Below are 22,860 nucleotides of genomic sequence, written 5' to 3'. Positions count from 1 at the left end.
AAGTTTTATCTTTTTTCTTTCCTTTGCAAGTTTGCATTTCTGAGCATCAAGCTTAACTGAAGTAGTAATAGTATTGTCTGGCATCTATGCCGCTAGAGTCAAAAGAATCGCAAAACCAACGTAATTGCTGTTGGGTTGCTTTACACATAGTTGCTTCTAGCTTCACTTTATAATTTCTTTGGTAGAGAGTGACTCGTGCTTGGTTAGTGCTAATTTTATCAGGACAAATCTCGCAAGGTGCTACTTTGTTGAGAGAATACATCTGGTTTAAAACCATTTTTGAGCAATCAAAGTGGTTAACATGAAGGTTAGGAGCTGTGTTTTCATAGATACTCATCTTTTCTATTGGTCTGGCGTCAGTGAAAGACGTTAAGAGTAATAATACAAGAGATATAATAAAGATCAAATATTTTGCAGAGCAAGCAGTTATAACACAGAGAAGTGCGAGAGGTATTATAGCAATAATCTTAAGAAACTGAACAGAACGAATTTGGTTTCCTATGTAGGTAATAAAATATTCTACTTTTGAAAGAAACGCTTTCTTATCAGTAAATTTTAGTTTAAAGAACTGGTCTTTAATCAGTGATAGTGGCATATGGACGTTGAGTTTTGACCAAATTAATAGCTTTTCAGGAGGGTCTAGAATTTTAAGGTACGGAATTTCTTCAGGTAGACAATTATTTCTATTTACGACACATTCTATGAAGTGTGGGTGAGAATCGTTATATTCAACTAGGAATTTTAATTCGGCAATATGCTGAGCAATTTCAGATTCAATATCAGTTGTTACAGGTAGGAACAGAGTTAAGCAAAGTAATATAAAAATAAGCATTTTGTAACTTACGTTTATTACTTCGTCTATTGCTGGTGATTTCTTGATTTCTCCGTCTTCCATTTAATAAACGAAGACAGTGTAAGGTGAGTCTAACAAATTCAAGTTAATATTATCCGTGAAAGCAATCTGATATTTTAGCTCGTAAACGTGAGCGGGATTATAGGGTACCCAAATTATGACAAATTTTGCGTTATTTTCTGATGTTACAAAGAATGCAACTGTTCTCTGTTGATTAGAAACAAAACACTTGTCAAGTGTTACAGTTTTATTTCCGAATTTCAATATTTTCTGTAGGAGGAATATTCTAATATACGATAGCGGGTCGGATGCAAGGGCAGTAAGGACTTGTGTTTCAAGGGAAGGTGGTAACATAGATTAAGGGTCTACAGTAAAGGGAGCTTCGATGATATCAAGGTCTATTTCGTCTCTGTTGTTCAATCAATATGTTCTGGTTTGTTAGGGGTCCAACAAACAATTATTTCTAAGTTTACAAACTGTTCTTTAACGAAGAAAATAACAATGTTTTCTTTATATGAAATATATGATCGATCAATTTTTGCTGACTTGTTATTATATTTCAGTATTTTATGTGGGATGTTATAAGGACTGTAAGAAGTTGAGAAAGTTGTTCTTGAAGCTATAACCCAATAATCGTTTAGCAGAATATTCATTGATCAGTTGGTGGTTCTAAAACCAAACAAGGGACATTTAACATGTCTAAGTCAACTAGGCTTGAAGATTGAATTTGAATTAATAAACTGCTAAGTTTTTGAGGGTTATACTTTCCCCAGAAGACAGCAATAGGGTCTTCGTTAGAGTTAGTAGCAAAGAATACTACAGTTCTTACTTCGTTAGAAATTTGACAACTAGTTAAGGTGTTAAGTTCACTGTTGAATTTCAACTTTTGATTTGCCTTAATAGAAACTTTCGCAAGTGTATCAGGGTTGATAGAAAGAGAAATAAGAAAACCGTTTTGGTCGAATGAGACTTCGGTCATAAATTAGGATTGATCAGCTTTTAGGGGGGTTCTAATTGTGTTACGCGGTGTTTTAACTGGTGATGAATGTGTTCAATATGAGTAGTGTTTGTTAGAATTTAGACACTTTCTAAATTGTCAGTCTTGTACTATGTTCGATCTGAAGGGTTATGTAATCCTTCTATAGTAGCTGACTGAGAATTGAACTAAGAATTAATATTGAACTGAGATACCTGATATATGTGTTGTGGAGATATGTTGTGACAGATATTTGGTGTTCACAAATTGAAATGCTTGAAAACTTTTCTAAGTTTTCTAAGTTATTATTTGAAAGGGGCAAAAATGTGAAGATAGAAATTGGGGCAGAGTGGGAAAGAGAGAGAGAGAGAGAGAGATTTAGTTAAAGCTGAATTTGAGAGAGAAAGAAGTAATTGATTTCAGAAGGTAACTGAGAAAAGTGATTTTGAATTTTAGTAAGGCTCTTAAATAGTGGTTCTCAGGGTTAAGTTCCCATAATTTGTGTACTCAAACCTGATTGGCCAATGGCTAGCCATGACTAGTGGCATGTAGCAACGTGATAAATTGGTCATATGACAAGAACATTACGATAATTTTGCAAAATTGAATGCTCAGGATTTGCTGTTTTTATATGTTCTATACGATTAAAATATGCGTCTTAAAAAGGAACTTCTGGTCCGAATTTTAGAAATCGCAGATGTAGGGCTATAGTATAGATGTCAAAAGTTGAGTTATGCTAAAAAGTAACACTTGTACTTCAACAAAATTTTTCGGAGACTTCTTAGAATTTAATACTGAAATTTGCTGTTTTATGTCCTTTGTGAATGAGCATTATGTAAAAAAATGTACTTATAAATCGAAATTCAAAAATCCCCTGTGTCAGGCTAAGGTACTAGATGTTAAGAACAACTGAATGTAGTTCTTAGGGTTCTAGTGTCTGTAAACATTTTCGGAGACTTTTTTTCGTGTGAGAAGTTGAATTATCAAACTTTAGTGCTGAACATTAACTATAAAGTGCAATATTTTCACTTATAAGCTCAATATAGAAATTTCGCTCGCAACGTTTTGTTTGCTGAGTTTTTGTGCATGTATGGACTAATTCTGGTTATCGTATCAGGACTCCTTCATAAAAGGTAGATCAAAGTGTAACATAATTTTGAAATTTTTCGTATAATTTCTATGATTTTGCACATTTTATCAATTCACGTTAGTGTAGGATTGAAATGCATGTTCGGGTGACTGGTGATAGAAGTGGGCTTTAGCCATAATACTAAATCGATTTCTATTCGTTCTAGTAGCGGGTATTTGTTTGCTCTTAGTTGAATAACTCTTGTGTGTAGAGGTTGCAATTTTGCGGTTAGTTATTTGTTCATAAGTGCTCTAATGTTTATTTTAAACATTCCTTGGGTCCTTGAGCTATTAAAGTTAGCTCTATTTGTTGACTATGTGGGTTGCTTAAATGTGCGTTTCATGACAAATATGCGATTGTGTGGTAAAATAGTTTGAAAGGGGCAAATTTCTATAATTAAGCAATTTAAATTAGATAAGGTAATTGCTCATGGGGGGACTTGTTTCTACTTAGCTTAGCTTTTGGTAACATGTGTTTTAAGCGTTAGTTTGCAATAAGAGGTATGCATAAATGTTGAAAATGTACGAATGTTGAACATGTATAGGAGTTATGTGTGTGTAACAGCTTGCAATGGTGATTAATTGCGTACTTTATGTGAGATTTGTGTTGAGTGGGCTATTTGCTTTTTGCCTTAAACGTTCATACTATACAGTTGATCTCTCTTGACTATTAATTTCCAAAACTTTTATTTCTTTCTTCGCCTGTTAACTTCAATTTTTGTTCTTTTAGACTTTCTTTTTTTTTTCTTTTAGTTTATTTTTAAACTTTGCATTTTCTTTTTATATTTCTAATTTTCATATTTTCCTTTTTTTTGTACCTTAAGCCACTCTCTTCGTATAATGAATTGGTACACGATTAATTATTTACGAGAGACTGAGGAAGTGCGAGATGAGCTAGATGCTGCTGAGTGGAGACTAATTGTCAACGGCTTCAGTCGGGAGTCAGTGACTGGTGCCTTAGAAATGAAGAGAAGGCAGCAGTATCTAGATTTCATATACCGAGATACTTCCGGATTAGGAGCCCAAGAGTTTTTATACTTTTTTCTCTTCTGGCTATAAGGCGGATTGTCTTGTGCTAACTGATGATGAGGTACAAGGAATTCTGGGGGCTCGGGGAAGTCATTCTCCCTGGGAACTAAGAAGAACCCAGTGTGTTTCTGACGAGACAAGTAACATCATCGAGTTCTTCTTGGGGAAGGATGTAAGTGAGATTTGTTTCTGTGTTTTAACTACTTTTACAGGCTTCCATCGGGGCAATTGCAGAACTAAATATATGTGTTCAGAAGGGTTTTAGAACAAGAAGTTGAACATAAGGAATAAAAAAAAATGCGTATGATCCAATAAAGAAAGCACTTTTGCTATTTTAGTTCTATCAAAGACTGTATAAGAGGCCGCGTGGTGATCTGGATCAGTATTGGGAGGAACAAAACGAGTTGGAGAATCAACTCTTCGCGCTGGGTCTTGCATGGTGGTCCCCCAGCACTGGACCGAAATTGCAAGAAGGCTATCTAAGTCTACTGAGTTGGAATTTCAAGGAGTGTGTGTGTTTTAAAACGCAGACCCTCATGGCAAAGGCGGTAAGGAGTCTAATCGCGGCCCATATGCCAGAGCAAGAGTAGTGCGTGCTTAGACTTGTGAGAGTTATAATTTTTTTGTAACTTTTTGTTTTGTATATACTATTTTTATTTGTATTTTGTGCGTGAAACGGTACGCTTTTCTTCTAATATTATTCATATAAAGGAGATTTTATGTCTTATTTCTTTTTGAGTTTATGTAGCAAGTCAGAAGGAATAGGTTCACCAAAGAATGTAGGTGCTTTTCTATTACGTTGAGGTCTGCTCAATACTTCATTTGCGTCAGGTAAATTAGATATATTAGGTGATGCTGTAGGTGTGGGATTATAAGGTGATGATGTGGGGCTATTATGCGTTGCTTGGGGGAATAATTTGCGTGTAGCTTTAAATTTACTAGTATTATCAGGTGGGGTAGAAAAATTTTCTTGCTGTGGGCTATTAGGTGAATACATATTTTGCATAGGGTAGGGGGTTGAAATGCGTGGGGGTAGAAAATTAGAAGAGCTTGTGCCTTGTATATGCGTAGTATTATCTACTCGTGTTTGTAGCGATTCTAAGCCTGAGTTTTTTGTTGGAGTAACCTCAACGTTAAATGTTGGCTGTAGTGTAGTACTAGGATTAACAGTATATTGTGTTTCTACTAAGGGCCACTGCGAAATAGCAATATGTTGTGCGCCTCTATAAGCATTAGATTTGGATATATTATGCTTATTATATTGAGTATAATAATCATCCGTATCGTCTGGGACTATATAGTTCTCAACTAACTCTTGTATTTTTTCTTCTTTCGGGTAATAAGGCACTATATGATTTCTATGCACGGTTTTCTTCTCATTCGTTTTATCATGTTGTATCTCATATGTAGTATTAGTTAGCATTCGTTGCACAGTGTAAGGGCCTGAGCGTAGCTCTTGTAGCTTTTTAGACTTTAATAGTCCTTTCGAGTGATTTTCTAGTAGTACTTTTCTACCTTCAGGTATAGGCTTTCCGAGTTTAAATCTATTTCTATACTTGTGCACTTTATTCGTAGTTTGTCTACATTTAGTGTAGGTATTCGAGTATATTGTTTTAAATGTATTCTCTCGCTTTAACATTTCGTTAGATAATCTATTTTGTAACACTTTCTCTATCTTTTTGTTATTACAAGTTTCTTCACTATGTGAGTGTGGTGGTAGATTTCTACAATACTCTGACGTGCATTTCTTTTGATTATCTCGTAGTAGTCCTAACTTTAGTGATAAGGGTATTTGCGGTTTCGTTCCGAATAGTATTTCATAAGGGGTATATCCCGTACTGTAGTTTACTGCAGTATTGTGTGAAAATGCAAATTTACTAGTGTACTCGGACCAATTAGATCCACTTTAACTAATAAAATGTCTTAGGTAATTTGTCAAATGTTTACTTCTACTTTGCCGTTAGTCCACGGTGAATATGCAGTTCGGGGGCATAGTGTAATTCCCATTTCATTTGTGTAGTGAACGAAATCATTACTAATAAAAGCATTGCCGTTATCATGTACTATTTGTTGCGGTATACCAAATGTAGTTATAAATTTCTCTAGTTGATTTACTGTTTCGAGAGCTTCAGCATTCTTGCTAGGGTATACTTGTATAAATCTAGAGAAAGCGTCTACTATTACAAGACAAAATCTATTTCCTTTACTAAGTGGTCGTAGTGGACCTTTATGATCAATATGAAGTGTAAGTAGGGCTATAGCTTCTAATTGTCCCCATGGTTCTAAGGGTGCTTCGTTCAAATCTTTGCGTGCTGACTTATTAGTTTGACAACTTAAGCAATCTAACATTAACATTTCAATCCATTTAAACATACCGGGCCAATAGAAATATCGCTTAACTCTATTGTAAGTTGTGCTTTCTGCTCTATGACCACTAAGTTCATGCGTATGTGCGACTTCGAATATCTTTATAAATAGTGAAAGTGGTGCACATATCCTAACGTCAAAAGAGCCGTCTTCACAAGGTTCGGAATAACAGAGTAAGTCATATTGATTCTCTAGAAACAACAAGTTGAAATTATTCCTATAAGTTTGTAGTGCTTTAGATTGTTTAATAATGTAGTCCTTTTCTGGAGCTTTGCCTAATTTTAACCAATCTCTAACTTTATCTATCACGGAGTCGTTTACTTGTTCTTCAAGAATATTATCAGTGTCAAGATTAGCGTTTTTTGCGAAATCTGTAACTTTAGCTATTAAATCTAATGTATCTGTGTGGACATCCTTTTCTGAGATGTTTTGAAAAGCTTCTGGTTCAATAAGCTTCTTAAATTTTGTCCGTCTGATATAGTCGGCTTTAGCAGATTCTAATTGTTCAATAAGTGAATTTTCAATATTTCCTTCTACTAGATCTAACCAATCTTGGTCATCATAACCTTCTCGGTCATCACTTATTTCAGCTATTTCTTCTATCTCGGAGTAGTAGTGATTATCATACTCGCTAGTTAGTTCTGAAGTTAATTTCTTTATTTGATTTATTTGTGTGCCGTAGCGAAAACAATCAGAGAAACTGTGTATAGCATTACAGTGTTCATTTATGTAGTCTGGTGCATCATCTACGCTAAAGTCACCTTCATCATTTATATTAAAAAGTTTCCTTCTTTCGCCTTTGACTTGAGCAATAATTGGATAACAGTCGTTAGCTGATGCGTCCTTATCGTCTTGATGCAATACAGAGTAGTTAACTTCTTTTCCGTTAATATGAAACTTTATATCTTTAGGTATCACTTTGTGTTCTAGTTGATAAAGTTTAGCATCTGCTAAAGAAACGTTTCGGCTAAGAATGTCAGGGAACGCTAAGTTTTTGCCTTCAGTGTATATAATTTGCAAGTTTTGGAACTTAGTTATTACAACTTGATACTTAAAGAAGCGATGTGACATTTGTCCTCGTCGTGACCAAAGAAATAGAATTGGTCTGTGGTCACAATATAGGTAAATTGGAAAAGGGGATCCAATCACATAAAATTCATATGTTTGTAATGCAGATATTATTCCGCATAGTTCTCTATGTTGAGGGGACATCTTTTGTTCAGCTTTATCAAATACTCTCGAGTTTGCTGAAATCATACGTTTTCTATCAGGAAAATCTTGTATAAGAACACAGCCTGTTCCTAAATTAGATGAATCAGCATGTATATGAAAGGGATAGTCATTAGAAGGAAACGCGTTAGAAATATCGTGGCAGAATCTTTGTTTAAGGTCTGTGAATACCTTTTCGTGTTCTGGTAACCACTTGAATAATGTTGTATCTTTAGTTAAGTCATATAGAGGTTTTGCATCTATGTGAAAGTTCAAAATATAGGTGTGATAGAAACCCATCATTCCTAAAACTCTTAAAACTTCTGTTTTCGATTCTGGCGTTTTGAGGTTTCTAATATCATCTATGCGCGAAGCAATAGGCGATAGTCCGTTCTTAGATATAACATGTCCTAGAAATCTCACTTTTCGTAAGAAAAACATTGTTTTATCGGGGGCTGCTTTAAGGTTTGCCTTTCGAAGCAAAGAGTGATACTCTTTTACTATTGTGAACATTTCTTGTTTATCTTTAGCTTGTAATAAAGTATCGTCTATGTATGTTATGGCTTGTTTACGTTTTATAAGGGGTCCAAATGCATAACGCATTAGTTTGCTAAAGAAACTGGGTAATGGTTTAAGACCATAAAATCCTACTTGATAGGTGTACTGTCTGCCTCCTACAATAAAACTTGTAACCTTCTGTGTATCTTCAGTTAGTGGTACTTGATTATAAGCCGATGACAAATCACTACTTGTAAATATATTTCCGGTTATTCTTGTCATTAGAACGTTTAGTGGTTCGAGTGGCCAACTAGAATTACTTGTATCAGTTATAGAGTTTAGGTATCTAGCATCAATGACTAGTTTTACATAATCCTTCTTAGGTAATATGATGACGGGATTGACAAACCAACTATTCATATCATCGTTCTCATTGTGCTCTCTGATTATCCCTGCTTGAATTAATTCATCCATTAGTCTTTCTAATTTATCTCTGAGATGAATGGGTATTTTGCTTGGTCGTTGCTTTTTAAAGGTTGCGTCTTTCTTCAAGGGTAAATGGAACTTATGCTTAGTTCTGCCAATATCATACTTATGATGTGAATAGACATCATTATCCTGAAGTATTATTTCTATCAACTCAAACAATTCGTCATCAGTCAAATCACTTTGCGTGAAATCAAAGTTATCTAAGAACCTTTCCAGATACTCTATGTCTTGAACTGTATTTCTATTTTGCTTAATTACAAAATCACTAACTGCTTTATTTATGATTCGGTTGCTTTGTAGTTTATTTCTAAACTTAGGAAACTGTTCGTTGACTTTAGGTCTACATAACTCTTTTGCTTCGGTAGAGAAGTCTGTGGCTAGTTCTCTCTCATCTTCTTTGCATTTTTCTATTAACTCACTTTCAATAATCTCGAGCACCTCTTCCTGTTCTAGTGTATTGGTTTCTACTTTTTGTAGTTTATCAATATCATCTTTGCTTGTATACACATAGATAGTTATTCCTGAATTCTTAAATGTTTGTTCAATTAGAGAAGATATCTCTCTCCAATCCATTCCGTCTAAACCACAAGCTATTTTTGGCATCGCTATACAGCGTAAATTTAGTCCTAGTGCATGATCTCTCATAGCAAGTAGTGTTGTTTTGATTGTATCAATTGTTGGCTTTTCATAATGATTAGCCTTAGTGATGAGATTATTTACTAAGTTATAATCTGCTCTGAAAGTTATTACGTCACCTATATCACAGTTTCTACTTTTACAGTAGTCCTTTAATAAGGGTATTCTTTTTGAGATTGTGTTAGCAAAACCTTTTCTCATTTCTGCATCTGAGGATATCGTGTGCGCTATAGGCATATTAGAGTCAAATATAGATTGGGTACGAAAATCTATATATCTAATGCAAGAATTAGTATGGATTTGCTGTCCTTCTTGTAAATTGTTTACTACTGTGTTCAGTATGAAGCAACTGTTATAGTCCTCACTTTCGTTTAGTATTGTACTTGTAAATTCGGCACAGTTTTTGATATTGTATCTTTGTATAGGTTTGTCAGTTATATCACACATAGCATAACCTATTATTCCTCTATTTATCTGTATTGGGTGATTCTTTTGATTCTCCATAAATATGGGTAGAAATTCTTCAGGTTGTGAACAAAGTGTGTTCACAAAGACTAGGTCAGTTTTTGCAACGTTAATATGGGGCATGAAATATGAAATATGTTCCTGGTGGAAATAAGGCTTGACTGGGGTGCTTTTGCTTGTGTAATTGTGTACTTTTCTGTTGTAGAAAGATTGGTTGAGCTATGTTTAAAGCAGTCATCTCAGTTATGTATGGGTAATCTTTCTCATTGTTAAGTGAGCCGTAGCAAATTAGGTTTCTCTCAGTTTTTAATTCTACTGCGGGGATATCGAAGTGAAGTGCTTTTAAAAACAAATGACAAAAATCGATACCTATTATGTTCTGTCTCTGTTCTTTAGTAACGAATACTTTATGGGGGACTGTATATTTACCGTCAGTTTCGAAGCTAGATTGAATAGTTGTGTAGCCAAGCATTCTGATTGATGAACCAGTATATGTTTTTGAATCACAATTTGTATTTTGTAAATGCAAATTTTGTCCAAGGTTTACTAGTGCAAGGTATGTAGGATGATTGATAATGTTGCAGGTTGATCCTGGGTCAATCATGAATTCTACTTCTAAACCACTATTATTTTTAATGTCTCCGGTGGCAAAGTGATATAAGTTGAGATAAATTCTTGACTTAGTACTACTTTCTTTAGTAGCGTTCGGAGACTTCAAAAGTTTAAAGGAAAGAAGTCTGTTATAGCATTTACGTAGTCATCGTCGCCTTCAACGAAACTTATTTGATTTGGTTGTTGCTGAATATTGTTGGGTTTTGATTGTCTTTGTTGTAGATTGTTATTTCTACTTGGTGTATAGAAGCTAGCACTTTGTTGTGGCTGTTGTTGTTGTTGTGGTGATGGTGATTGTTGTTCAAGATCTGGTTCATTATTTCTATAGGTTTTTTGCTGAGGGAAGGTTTGTTCGTATGGTTGAGTGAATCTATTGCCATAACTATTGAAAGATGTATTTTGTGGTTGATAGTTAGGCTTGTTGAACCTAGGATTATAGTTTGAGTAGCCACCTCTTGGTTGATAGCCTTGGTTTCTAGGACCATTGAATCTTGTATTGCCTCGGTTATTCTTTCTATAATCATTAGAGAATGTTATATTTGGCCTTCTTGGTTCAACTAGTTCCTTTCTCAATTTGTTAACACTATCATCTATCTGTTTCTTTGTGCATCTAGAGATGGAATGACCATTGCTTCTGCAATAATCACAGAATCTAGTACTGTTAGGTCTACCTTTTATATTAGGGTCTCTTGGCCTAGAAGTATCTATAGCATTCACTTCGTTGCTTTTGAAAAGACTGGTTAAATCGTTAATTTTGCTCTCGAGTGTTTTAAGTTTATCTATTCCTGTAGCTCCACTAGATTCTGTTGTTACAGAAAATGTTAAGTCTTTCACGACTAAGTGATCAACAAACTGTGTCCAAGTTATTGAAGGATTCTCAATGAGTTTCTCGTGCGCTTTACCTTTTAAATCTTGTGGTCTTAGTCCTCTTATAGCAAAATCTATGTATTTCTGACTTCGCTGTCTTTGTTGGATTTCTTTCTCCTTTCTTATATTGTCATCACCTTCAGTACTTGTTGGTATCTTTTCCGGCCAACCTTTATCAACTCCACTCTTTATTCTATGTAGATAGTTCTTTATTAATTCTCCTTCTTGCCTAAATGTGTTCTCAACCTCAAGTCTAAATCTAAACTGGTCTCTACCGTCTGTGAATCTCTTTATAAATTCATCTTCTAAAGTATTCCAATCTGTAACATCTGTGACTTCACTTTCAAACCATTCTAGTGCTGTATCAGTTAAAAGTGAGCCGAATAAGGATTGTTGCCTATTATCATAGCTAGTTTGTGCAGCGGGTGCCGTAGGCCTAGTTCCTAGTGAAAAGAGTATTTTGTTTTCTACAGAGTTCCAAAAAGAAGTGGCATCCTGATTAGGATCATTGCCTGAAAAAGATACAAGTGAAAGATTTGGATGTGTTATGGGAGTCTCAGGTGGGGGAGTAACGGCAGGTGGAGGAGTACTACCACCAGGACTGGCCATTGTTTAAAGGACTGAAGTTATTGTATTAGAATTATTAAGAACAGAGGAATAGTTTAAATCAAAATCAAAAAAGGATTTTAGTGAGAAGCCCTTTGACTAGTTAACTTACACAAGTTAATTTAATGGCTTTTCTACAATAAGTGAATAAGTTAAATTTAGGCAGGCTTCTCTGATAGTTTAAATGAACAAGTTAAATTGAGAATGCCTTTTCTATATTAAATGAACAAGTTAAATTGAAGTAACCTCTCTGTATTAAATGAACAAGTTAAATTGAAGTTGCCTCTCAGTATTAAATGAACAAGTTAAATTGAAGTTGCCTCTCTGGGACCACCATTTATACTGCTGGTCCGTACATTAGATACTTAAACGACGGGGTTAATCGCGGGACCACATGTATAACTTGAGAGTTCAACCCCTAGTTCTACTCTTGGTATATAGTTAAGTATTAAGAAAGTTAAATGCAAATATGAATTAATAAGTTATGTTAAACAGCATCAATTATGAACCGAGCATGAAGGGATAGAATAGTTAAAGTTATTAAGACTGAGATAGTACAAGTTAGCACAGGTTGAAATATTCTAAGTTAACTTGTAACTTAGATAGAATTTAAGAGATATCAAATTATAACTTAGAGAAGTTGAGTCAAACTTACCTGATTTCCAAATTTGTGCTAAGTTAATATTTTATGACTTAGAGAGTTCTTAGTTAAGAACAAGTCACAAAATATTCTAAGTTAGAAAAATATCTCAAGTAAGCTGAGATTGAGCAAGGGAACAATATGGGAGTATGATTTTAAATCAGAAGTTATCAGGGACCAAATTGTGCTGGTAGTTGAGCGTGCAAGCTCCTTTTATACTTGCGGACACGTGGTTCTCGAGTATCCTATTGGATAGAGATAACGAGTGTCGACAGAGTTACCAAGGTTAACTTGGTGTTATCCGTGTGGCGTGATAATATCACGTCATAGTATTCTCAGTTTTAGTTAGTGATCTTAAAATAGTAGCTTATTCAAAACTACTTAGTAATTTGTTCACAGGTAAAAATGGACTTTGTCCAAATCAAGTTTGTGCTTCACGCACTATAACGTAAATTCTCAAAATAGCACTAAGATTATCAAATAGTGTTACTGAGTGTAGCACACTTCAGTACACCCGCTTTGTTATTAAATTATGTTATGACAATGTTCCATTTTACAATTAGTTGAAAAATACAGGAAAGAAAAACAAACTTTAAGGAAGACAAGAATTCAAGAGACAGAATAAAATATTTAACAATTCTCGAGATCATAGCAGTATCCTATTTCAATTTTTAATTTTTCTAACTCAATGGGGTTAGGATAAAGTCAAAATGGATTAAAAAGTTGCTCAAGTTAGTAATAAGATAAAAAACAAAACATGCTAAAATTTTTTTAAAAAACTAAAAAAACAGATAGAGTAATTTCTTCATTTTTCTCATAAAACTTTCCCGTGTTTTTAACTAATATCATGAATTCCAGAAACCCATTAACTGGAAATCAATTTTCATTTTTTGATTTGTCAGAAACTGTACACCACAGAAAGAATGAGAAAAAAAGAGAATGTGTACACAATTTTCCTAGAAAACGCCGAAACAAATTTTACATATGTTAATTTGATGCGCAAATTAGATTCTCGAACAAGATACTGTGAAAAAACGGCCTCCAAAAAAATCTAATAAATGGAAACAGAATGCAGTTTTCTGATAAGCCAATGGAAGCAATAAAAAATGAAGATCGAAGTTTATCTTAACAAAATTTTCAACTCTTAAATTAGGCCTGAAACACATGCCCAAGCTCATTCATGAACTATTTTGTTTTAGCAGTAAAAAATTTAGTCAGTGACTACGTATGTGCTACTTCAGTCTAGATTAATCAAACTAATTTTTCAACTATAATCAGATGATTGTTCTCCGCACTTTAAGTGATGCTTTACACTGGCTTCTTTTCTTTTCTCTAAACATTTCTTTTTCTAAATTTCCGCAATAAGTTAGGCAACGCATACCTCCAGTTACTTTGTAATGAACAAAATTAAAAAACTGAATGAATTTTTCCGATAAGTAGAGGAGTTGAAACAATAACAAAAATCACCACCGAATCACGTTTTTAACTGATGCTTAATTATGAAATTTATCTTCCCTTGTTTTGCTCAAATTTGATTCAGTTAATATCATACAGGGTCTACCAGCAAGAGATGTTTTTTAAATAAAGAGATAATTTCATCTATAATAATGTAGAAAACGTTTTCATCGAGTAATCTGAAAACTTTAATTTGGAATTGGTTGATAATTTGCTCGAATATATTATAAAAAAAAGATTCTGCGGAAAAACGCAAACCTTGTACAAAACCGACAAAAAAAATGAAATTAGCTTCCATTGAGTTATAATGACTTCATTTTACTCATTAGCAATGCTGTTTAATATTTCAATCAGATCCTAATTTCAAACTGTCGACAATTCAATGCAAGAAAAAAAAGAGCAAATTTACTAGAATTGTGAAAAAATATCTGAATCTGTCTCTGATTTCAAAGAATTCGTTAGCTATTCATGAAGATCATGTGACATCCCAGGATGAGTTCCGCAACCCAAGACAGATATTAGTCAGACCGAATTGGGTCACGGGCAACGGGGCTCTTGACCGACCATAACAAAATAGGTATTGGCCAGACCGAACAGACTTTGGCCACCATTTTGGACAGACTGAACAGGCTTTCTCCAGACCATTGGCCAGACCGAACAGACCCTAGGCCAGACCGTAGTCCAGACCATTGAATAGACAGAACAGACCCTAGGCCTGACCGTTGTCCAGACCATTGGCCAGACGGAACAGATCCTAGGCCAGATCATAGTACAGACCATTGACCAGAGAGATCAGACCCTATTGCAGACCGTTGTCCAGACTATCGGCCAGACGGAACAGACGCTACGCCTAACCGTCGTCCAGACCATTGGCCGGACGGAACAGACCCTAGGCCAGACCATTGACCAAACGGATCAGAACCTAGTGCAGACCGTTATCCAGACCATCGGCCACACTGAGCAGACCCTAGGCCAGACCCACTTAAATGTGTAAAAGAATCCAATAAGTGATTATAATTCATTCCTTTTATTTTTAGAACGAGAAAACAATATATCAAAAAAAATAGTTAAAAAGCTGTTGATTTAAAGACCAATGCTAATTTCGGAAATTATTTTGATGAAGTAGTCTAAGCATCTAGAAGTAGCTGTTGGTTACCAATGATGGGCTGTTATTTTGAAAAACTTTCAATGTAGAGCACTTTTACCTATTTTGTAGAGGACCTGCTTCTCTTTTAGCTGGACCTCTAGGCCTTGAATATGGGTATCGCCCAGACCAAACTCAACCAAATGAGGGTATTGGACAGACGAAACAGCCCGAAAGGGGGGTATTGACCAGACCATTGAGACCAAAATGTGGGTATTGGCCAGACCGAACCGGCCGGAAAATGCCGTTGGCCTGGCGGAAGGCGCGACCCCAATTTTTTCCAGACCATTGAGTTGGGTCGCGACGGATCCACCTGTCCGCGACCCAAGTTGATCTGGCCAATACGTGTCTTCGGTCGCGGACCTTATTCTGGGATATTACACATCAAACCATTATGTTTTGAAAATTGCTATCTTTCAATCTTTCACGCACATTTTCGTAGCGATTGATTGCTTTTGCTAAACAGGAAGTTTCCGTGAACAGATGTTTTTGCAAAATGAATGGCAATGCTTATATCTTTAGATTTGGTAGCGTTACATAAAATTGACTTTTGTGAAGTTAACGGTGAGCTGAGTTTATTACATTAAAAACAATTGTATTCACAATTTCTCCGGAAATTGAGCCTCAAGTTGAACCTCACAACCTTGAATAATGAAAAAAGCTTTTCCAACCGGAACAAAGAACACCTGAGACATATAGATGCTACGTACAGTATAACACACACACAAACCGTCATGTTTATATATCAAAATCCATTCACAGGCTTCCAAGACACCTAATAATATATGAGTTCAAGTCACGCCACCTAGCCAGTTTTACACTTGGTGGAAAAAATTAATCGTCCCGAAAACTATTCGATAAAGTCTCCACCCCAACCAAAAACTTTTTCTGTGATATGAACACTGCGATAACATTTATCCTGGACATAACGCCCGGTCAATTTCAGCACTTGGCAAGTCTATAATTTCAGTACTGATTCAGAGCAATGACCATGTCACTTTTTACACTCGTCAGGATGTGCACGCCCTGGCCAAGACTTTAAAGTATAAATGCAAGTTGGAGAAAACTGAATGAAACCTTTGAAGTCCTCAGTCATTCAAGCCTGTATCAAACACTTGAAAACGAACAGTTTAAAGCACTTGAATTGCCCAGAGTTAGGTGTTTGGAAGAGGAAGGAGAGGGTTATTATTGGTAAAAGGTCAACAAATTTGAGACTATTGTAACTCAATTTTGACCCGTCACGATTAACAATTATTCTTTTGAAAGAACCACCATCAAATTTGAATAAAATGTCCTTGAATAAAGAAAAAACGTCGCTGAGGTTTTATGGGAAAACAAATTTTATGGAATAAAGCATGAATGGAAGGAACATACCTTTTTCGGTTGTTTCCCGTGAGTAAATTAAATAGATAAATCGCGGTAATATGTCTACAATATTAAGTAAGAATAATGGTTTGAGGGATTTATTACAATGTTAGTCTAAGCTTGTTTAGTTTATGTTTTTAAGTCTGTGCGTTTCGTTGGTCTAAAACGTTCTTTACTTCAATTTGTGCTAAGTGACTCAAACCTCAAAAGCTTTAATGCTGTTAGCTTCAGCTTTGTACGTTCGTAGAGAGCCGCCTTTATCTTAACCGATTGAAAAAATAACCGAAACAAAAGTTTTGTGTCCCGTTTTGATATAATTATTAGTTTTAGAATTATGCAAAGCAAAATGCAACAAAAAATGGAAGAAAGCAAAAAGTGGATCTTTTCCGCTAGCGCCCCCCCCCCCCCCCCCCCCCCAGTAAGTTAGGCACCCCCCCATTTGTATATGTTTTAACATTTTGTATGCATTTGAATTATTACATGTGAATACGCGTAAGTGGGCATTTAGAAAATATTAACAGAGCTGTGGTTCGAAATTAATACGTGCATAATAATAACGAACTGCGTATAATGTAAACATCAACCAAAAACTTGTTTTCATTGCGTTTTTAGGAATTACGTGCTTTGTAAAGGGGTCTACTACTTTGATTTTCCTGAAAAATGTTGCAAATGAGGTTGTTGATGTATTAATTGTACTAGGTACGTAATCATGATCATAAGTAACCTTTGCAGAAGGGAGCAAAACAATAATATTTGGGGGGTGCCTAAGTTTCGGCCATATAGGACTGGGGGGGCGCTAGCGGAAAAGATCCCAAAAAGTGGAAAATTGTGGAATTCGCGTAAAATTGCTCAAATTCGGCTAATTTCATTTGTGGCTTAACTCACCTCCTTTGCATGAAAAACGCATGCAGAACTGCCGTCCAAATTAGCCGATGTCTCATATAGGCTAACCCAATTTGCCAATTTTTCCTAACGAGTTGAAAGCTAGGTCAATTTATTGTAGCGTTACACAAAATAATGCGCATCTTTTTCCTGTTCTGAGAAGTGTTACTATTTTTCTGCCTAGATTCAATTTGGTTGCCTAGAACCTGCAACGATTGCCCGCGCGCACGTAATCGATAGCTAAACCCTAATTACCGGCCATTTTAAAACGAAGCGGCGACAATGCGGAAATTAAGAGCTCCGCTTATATAGAGGAAAGTGGGGGTAATTTGAAAACATGGTCAAAAGGATCCTTTCGATTGAAAAATGCGATAATCCGTTGTATTATTGGCCACAATAACTTTGAAAGAGGCGTGCTTGTAATTGATTATGAAAAGCTTTGTTTGGTATTGTTAAGTAAGTATTTTTTTCTCGTACTATAGTACATGAATCATCTATAAAATTGAAGAGCTTTGCAAATTAATTAAATTCATCGGTCAAAAGTTCTTGAATTCGAACTGCCGTGATTCAACTAATTTTTCAACTAGATTGACACAGAACTAAATTGATTGACTGTTTGAGGGGGGGGGGGGGGGGGGGGTCATGGGGTTTAGCCGACAATGAAAACTCGCAATTTAGCAGACTGCCGCTTTATCTTTAGCTTATTTCTGATTGGTCGACAAATCTGTTGGTCAAAAAATTGGTAGTTCGTACAACTATTCCTTTTAGTCTGAGGCGGGGCTGTCGGCTTAAATGATCAGGTTTTGGTTGTCGGCTAAACTCCCTATCGGTCAATTCGGCGATATCTACGGCTTGAGACTTGGTTCAAGTGAAGCCTCCTACGCAAACAACTGCAGAAACTGTTTATGAAGACACTATACAAATAGCACTTATTTAATAACTTAAGATAATGGAATGAGCATTCGCAGTAATCGCACTTCGCAAAGTGTAAAGTGATCAACAGGAGAATTAGGGGAAGGACTGTTCTTATTGTGCTGTTTACTTTAAAACCTAACTGGCATTCCTTTCATCGATAATTAGATCATTTCGAGATCAGTGCAGTAAGTGTCCTTGAAATAGATCAATGTGGGGGCGTTTCAAATGGCCGACAAATCAAATGAACGACAAATTATATGGTGATTGATAAGTGAAATCTATAAGGAGAAATGTCAATATCCCCTGATGTTGCAATTCCTCGTTGACAGACGAGCCGGTTACAGCCTGTCCGTTCCAATACCGGGCCTGAGGCCTTGTCGTTTAAGACATCGCCGCAAAAAGAGGGTCGTTATTGCTCGCATACTCTTTAAAGTTTAAAAAAGCTCGGTCAATTTACCAGAAGGAACGACAAATTTTTAGCTACAGTTTCAGTTATCGCTGCCTAAACGTTTACCTAAAATTACCTGTAAAAATCAGCTGAAAATTTGCGGTGAACTCAGTAAATCAGGTGAAGTTACCGGAAAATTCATTAAATTACCTGAAAAGCAAAAGTAACCGCGTTCTCAAGAAAGAAAGGCAAAAAATGCTAGTAAATAGATCGCAAAAATTTTTCGGTCCCCTGAAATTTACAACGAGTAATCACTTGGAGGATCTGACTTGAGTTAGACTCTATCACAACTACTCAGGGATTTGAGAACCTGATTCGAACCCCCCGAACCCCCCCCCCCCAAAAAAAAACAAATAAACTTCCTTTTGCGTTAAATGGAATAAAACGAAACCAGGATTTTATCCAGATAGCACTTGTGGCTCAATTACGCAAATAAAAAAACTACTATTTCAGTCGGGTAAAAATTGATCTCGACGATTGCTCAGCGCGTTGCACGCATCCGCACACCTGAAGTCTTCCTGAACCTGTATTTAATTTATCAGAGGTCAAGTATATTTTACCTAACCTGTTTTGTAGTCAAAACTTCCTATAGTCCACTTCGAAACCCGTGGAAACATGGTAGCGCGCAACGGAAGAAATTCTAAACCTGCAAGAATGAACTGCGGGAATATGCAGTCCATAACAACCCCGGAGTTGAGTCCAATTTAATTCAGCACTATGGCATCGAAAACCAGTAGCAAACATGACAGAGAAATATCAAATCAAGTACAAAATACGAAACCTAACTGCACAGAGATGGCATCGACTGCCCTTTGTCTTTCCAGCCATAACACCAATCAGCCATCAACATGGTAAGACTTTGCTGTCAGCTAATCGTTAGCAGTCCATTATTGAATGCCGACTGAACTTGTCCTGCATGGTAAGAAGTTGCTACAGTCTGTTAAGATTATGAAACGTGAAAATTTTGAAAATCACGCAGGTTTGCTAGATAGATGGCCCGCTGCATTGTATTCGCTTTTCTTTGTTATAAATCTATATGACTCGTCACACTAGCTTCAAGTTGAAGTCAAGTCACTCGCCATATCCCACCCCCAACACCTACCTCCCTACCCCTAACGCCACCAGCTGTTTCTCTCCATCCGAAACCAATAGTTCGAAAATGTAAATATTTTCATACCAAATAAATGGTTTAAATGCAGCCAAAGTATTTTTGCACTTTTCTGCAAGTATGAAGCCGGGAAGGACCTTCTGATTGGATGAATGGAGGTAGGGGGGAGTGGCAGAGCCAATCATGTGAGAGGATCACGTAGCTCATTCACAAAATATGAAGAACTGTTCTCACGTCTCCGCATTTTTCAGAGGAGCTTGTCAAATGGTTACCTGCAAAACTAAATCAACTAGAAAACTAAAAAAAAGTACGAAATGAAGTCCAGTGTGAACAGCTTTTAACAGTTGTACAGAAAGACAAAACTTAAGTTATTCAAATAAAATACTATGATGGGGTTAATAATTTCATTTAGGCGAGTGGGTTGTGGGGGGGGGGGGGGGGGTGTTGTGGAGGGCAAAATTGTCATGCCATTGTGAACTGTTTGCGAATAAAGTTAATCAGGAGGAGCGGGTAAGTGGAGGGGGCGGAAGTTGAGGGATTATGGCTGAAAGCTAGTGGGCTAGTGCCAAAAAAGAGGACATGTAAATGGTTCAGCAAGTTATCAATCTTACCTATTTCAATTCAGTGTTGTTATTTATCAGCAGAATATCTCAGGAGAAAGGTAAAATACGAAATGTTTCAAACATTCAAACAGAGAACATCGATGATCCTCAGACCTCAAATAAAAGTTATCAACTAGTTGATCACGCTGAAGAGCATTATGATGGAAAACATATCATAACTGGAAATCAGGTTTCTAATTTTCTATTCCATTTCTTAAATAAATATTGGATCACAATTTAAAGATCCAGTCTTTGTTTCCAAACGGATTCTCATTGTCACTTTTGTGGTATTTATCTTGACATTTCGATTGAATATTTAATGGGACAGTAGGTAATATCAAGTAATGGTAAGGACATAATCGAGTCCTTATTCTCAAAATATTTTTTTCGGCTGTTTTTTAAGGCAACAGATTTCGGACGTCCTCGTTAACGTCCGTTCGCCGGTGCAGTTAGTTGAACATGTCAGCCTCTGATAAACTCCTCTGGTTGATGCGGAGTCGTGTGAAGAGTTCACCTGCGGTCGTGAAGCACGTATGTTTTCTTTTACCGAGATTGAGAAATCCACCGACTCTTTATGATAAACGGGCAGGTCATTTTCACATTAATGCGTCAAGATGACAATCGTTATCTTTTAAAAATAATGTTTAAGGGAAGAAATAAAGAACCGGTTTGGTTTTGACAAGACTAGTTTGAATCTGAATTACTTCTTGTTAAATATCACGAAATTTTAAAATAACCAAAATGTTGAATGCTAATTTAGTTAATTCAACTTCTTTGGCATACAAAAACTTTTTTCAAGAAAATTAACAGAAGAATAGTTTGAGAGCAGTAATCAGTAGTTAGAGAGAGAGTTTAAAAGATCTGTCAGAAGTCAATTAAATCTGATCAGTTGGTGATTAAATCGCCCCGTCAGTAATAGGGCCGTCGGCATTTTTTTTGGCCAGCGGTAGCGCAGTCGGCAATTAATTTTGGCCAGTAGCAGAGCAGTCACAAATAAACGCTGAACAGTACTTGGACAGACTGCAAAAAATTCTAGCGAGAACGACGGCAGTCGGTATCTATCTCTGCGCAGTATTAATATGACTAATGAGTCATAAGAAGTAAAATTTACACACTATGTAGTAAAAACTCTGATATGATTAGAGATAAGCTCAAGCAAAAACACAGACCGTTTCTTTCAATTAATAAAAATGACAGTCAGCTCCGGGACTGTTGTTCAACTAAACTCAATTAGATGTGTCAGCGCACTTTCTGTGCACTATTTTGTAAGACAAACAGTAAATGTGTCAAAATCACGCACGATTTGCGCTGAATGATGTGCATTGAAAGAATCAGAGCATTTTCAGAGGATATCACAACAATTATACACAATTTCAGGCTGTCTCTTTAATAAATTTTAGCACCTTTTCTGCACGTTTCCTACAAAGTTCTTGTGCACTTTCAGCGCGTTCCTCAACATTTCAGCGCATTTCAGAGCATTGGTCGCTAAACCTTAATATCAATAACAAATGTAAAAAGTTTCACTGTAATTGTTGCTTAATTAAGCCCTTTTATGCAACGTTTTTCAGTTCACTTTCTGACTTTTCAGCGTTTCTCAGCTCATTTCTTAAATTCTTCTTGAAAAATTCTTCGACCCGGGAACTTAAATACAATGTCGACAACTTGATTTGTTACGCATTCGAACTACCACTACGATCTGCATCAGTCAATTTTGAATTAAATAAAACCAGGCGTGATAAACTGAAATTTCATTATTCGAGGTTTTTTAAATAAATTATGCGTGATTGAATAATGCGTGATTGAATAGGTTTATCAGTGGCTTACCTTATAGATTTTATCAAAGTTGTTGGATAATTTTTTTCAATAACGGTGACCGAAATCTTTAATTGCACACACAAAAAAGTAACACGTTCCAGACAAAAAGCAATAAATATAGTGAATAATTGACAATTCACGCACAGAAGGAACTTAATTTACGAGAGAATTTTGGGTCTTTCTTTATTCAAATACACAGTAGATTATAAGATGTGGATAAGGGAATGAAGCACCTATAGCCTGTATTCTACAAATTCTGTAATGGGGGTAAGGGGAAAGGGTGATGGGATTTCATGTCCCCTGATGGAAAACACAGCGCGCCTGTGGTATGTGGACAATAAATGAAGTCCACGTAGCCGATGGCCTCATTTAGCGGAATTACAAGCAGTCTGTTAATCATTCAACGACCTCGAAAAATTCCCTTTTCAGAAAGAAATTAACAAAAATTTCGGTGTTCTCATACTAAAACCCGCAAAAAAATCGACCATTTTTACAATTTTTAGCGGAAAAATCCTATTTTTTACGAATCATTTTTGTAATTTCCGCAAATTCTAGCGGAAAAGACACTGATTTTTCATTAAAAAATGCTATTCATAAATCGATTTTTTTTCGGCTAAATGTTATGAATGGGAATTTGTGATTGCCTCAAGCAATTTATTGCCCTTGTTTGTTTCAAGTAAAGTACTTGATGGCATTCAAAAGACGCACTAACTGGTAGTTTGAACAGAGCGAATTGAACTGTTTTTATGTA

At 35.9% G+C, this 22,860-nt stretch overlaps 1 protein-coding gene across 3 annotated transcripts in view; it reads right to left on the bottom strand.

The window, feature by feature from the left end:
* LOC142344050 (uncharacterized) overlaps positions 1 to 22,352 on the bottom strand; it is a 46,960-nt gene extending 24,608 nt beyond the window's left edge. Inside the window, exon 1 of one of the 3 annotated variants that reach the window (XM_075395524.1) lies at positions 22,119 to 22,352. The gene's annotated coding sequence lies outside the window, so the exon portion shown is untranslated. Of the gene's footprint in view, positions 1 to 16,348; positions 16,553 to 22,118 lie in introns of those variants that run through there. The other 2 variants (XM_075395522.1, XM_075395523.1) reach the window with 2 other exon arrangements.
* Between the last annotated feature and the right edge of the window lie 508 nt (positions 22,353 to 22,860).

The sequence above is a fragment of the Convolutriloba macropyga genome, chromosome 8, assembly GCF_964194025.1.
Source record: "Convolutriloba macropyga chromosome 8, txConMacr16.3, whole genome shotgun sequence".
NCBI classification, from domain to species: Eukaryota; Metazoa; Xenacoelomorpha; order Acoela; family Convolutidae; genus Convolutriloba; species Convolutriloba macropyga.
This window is presented reverse-complemented; position numbering and strand designations above follow the sequence as displayed.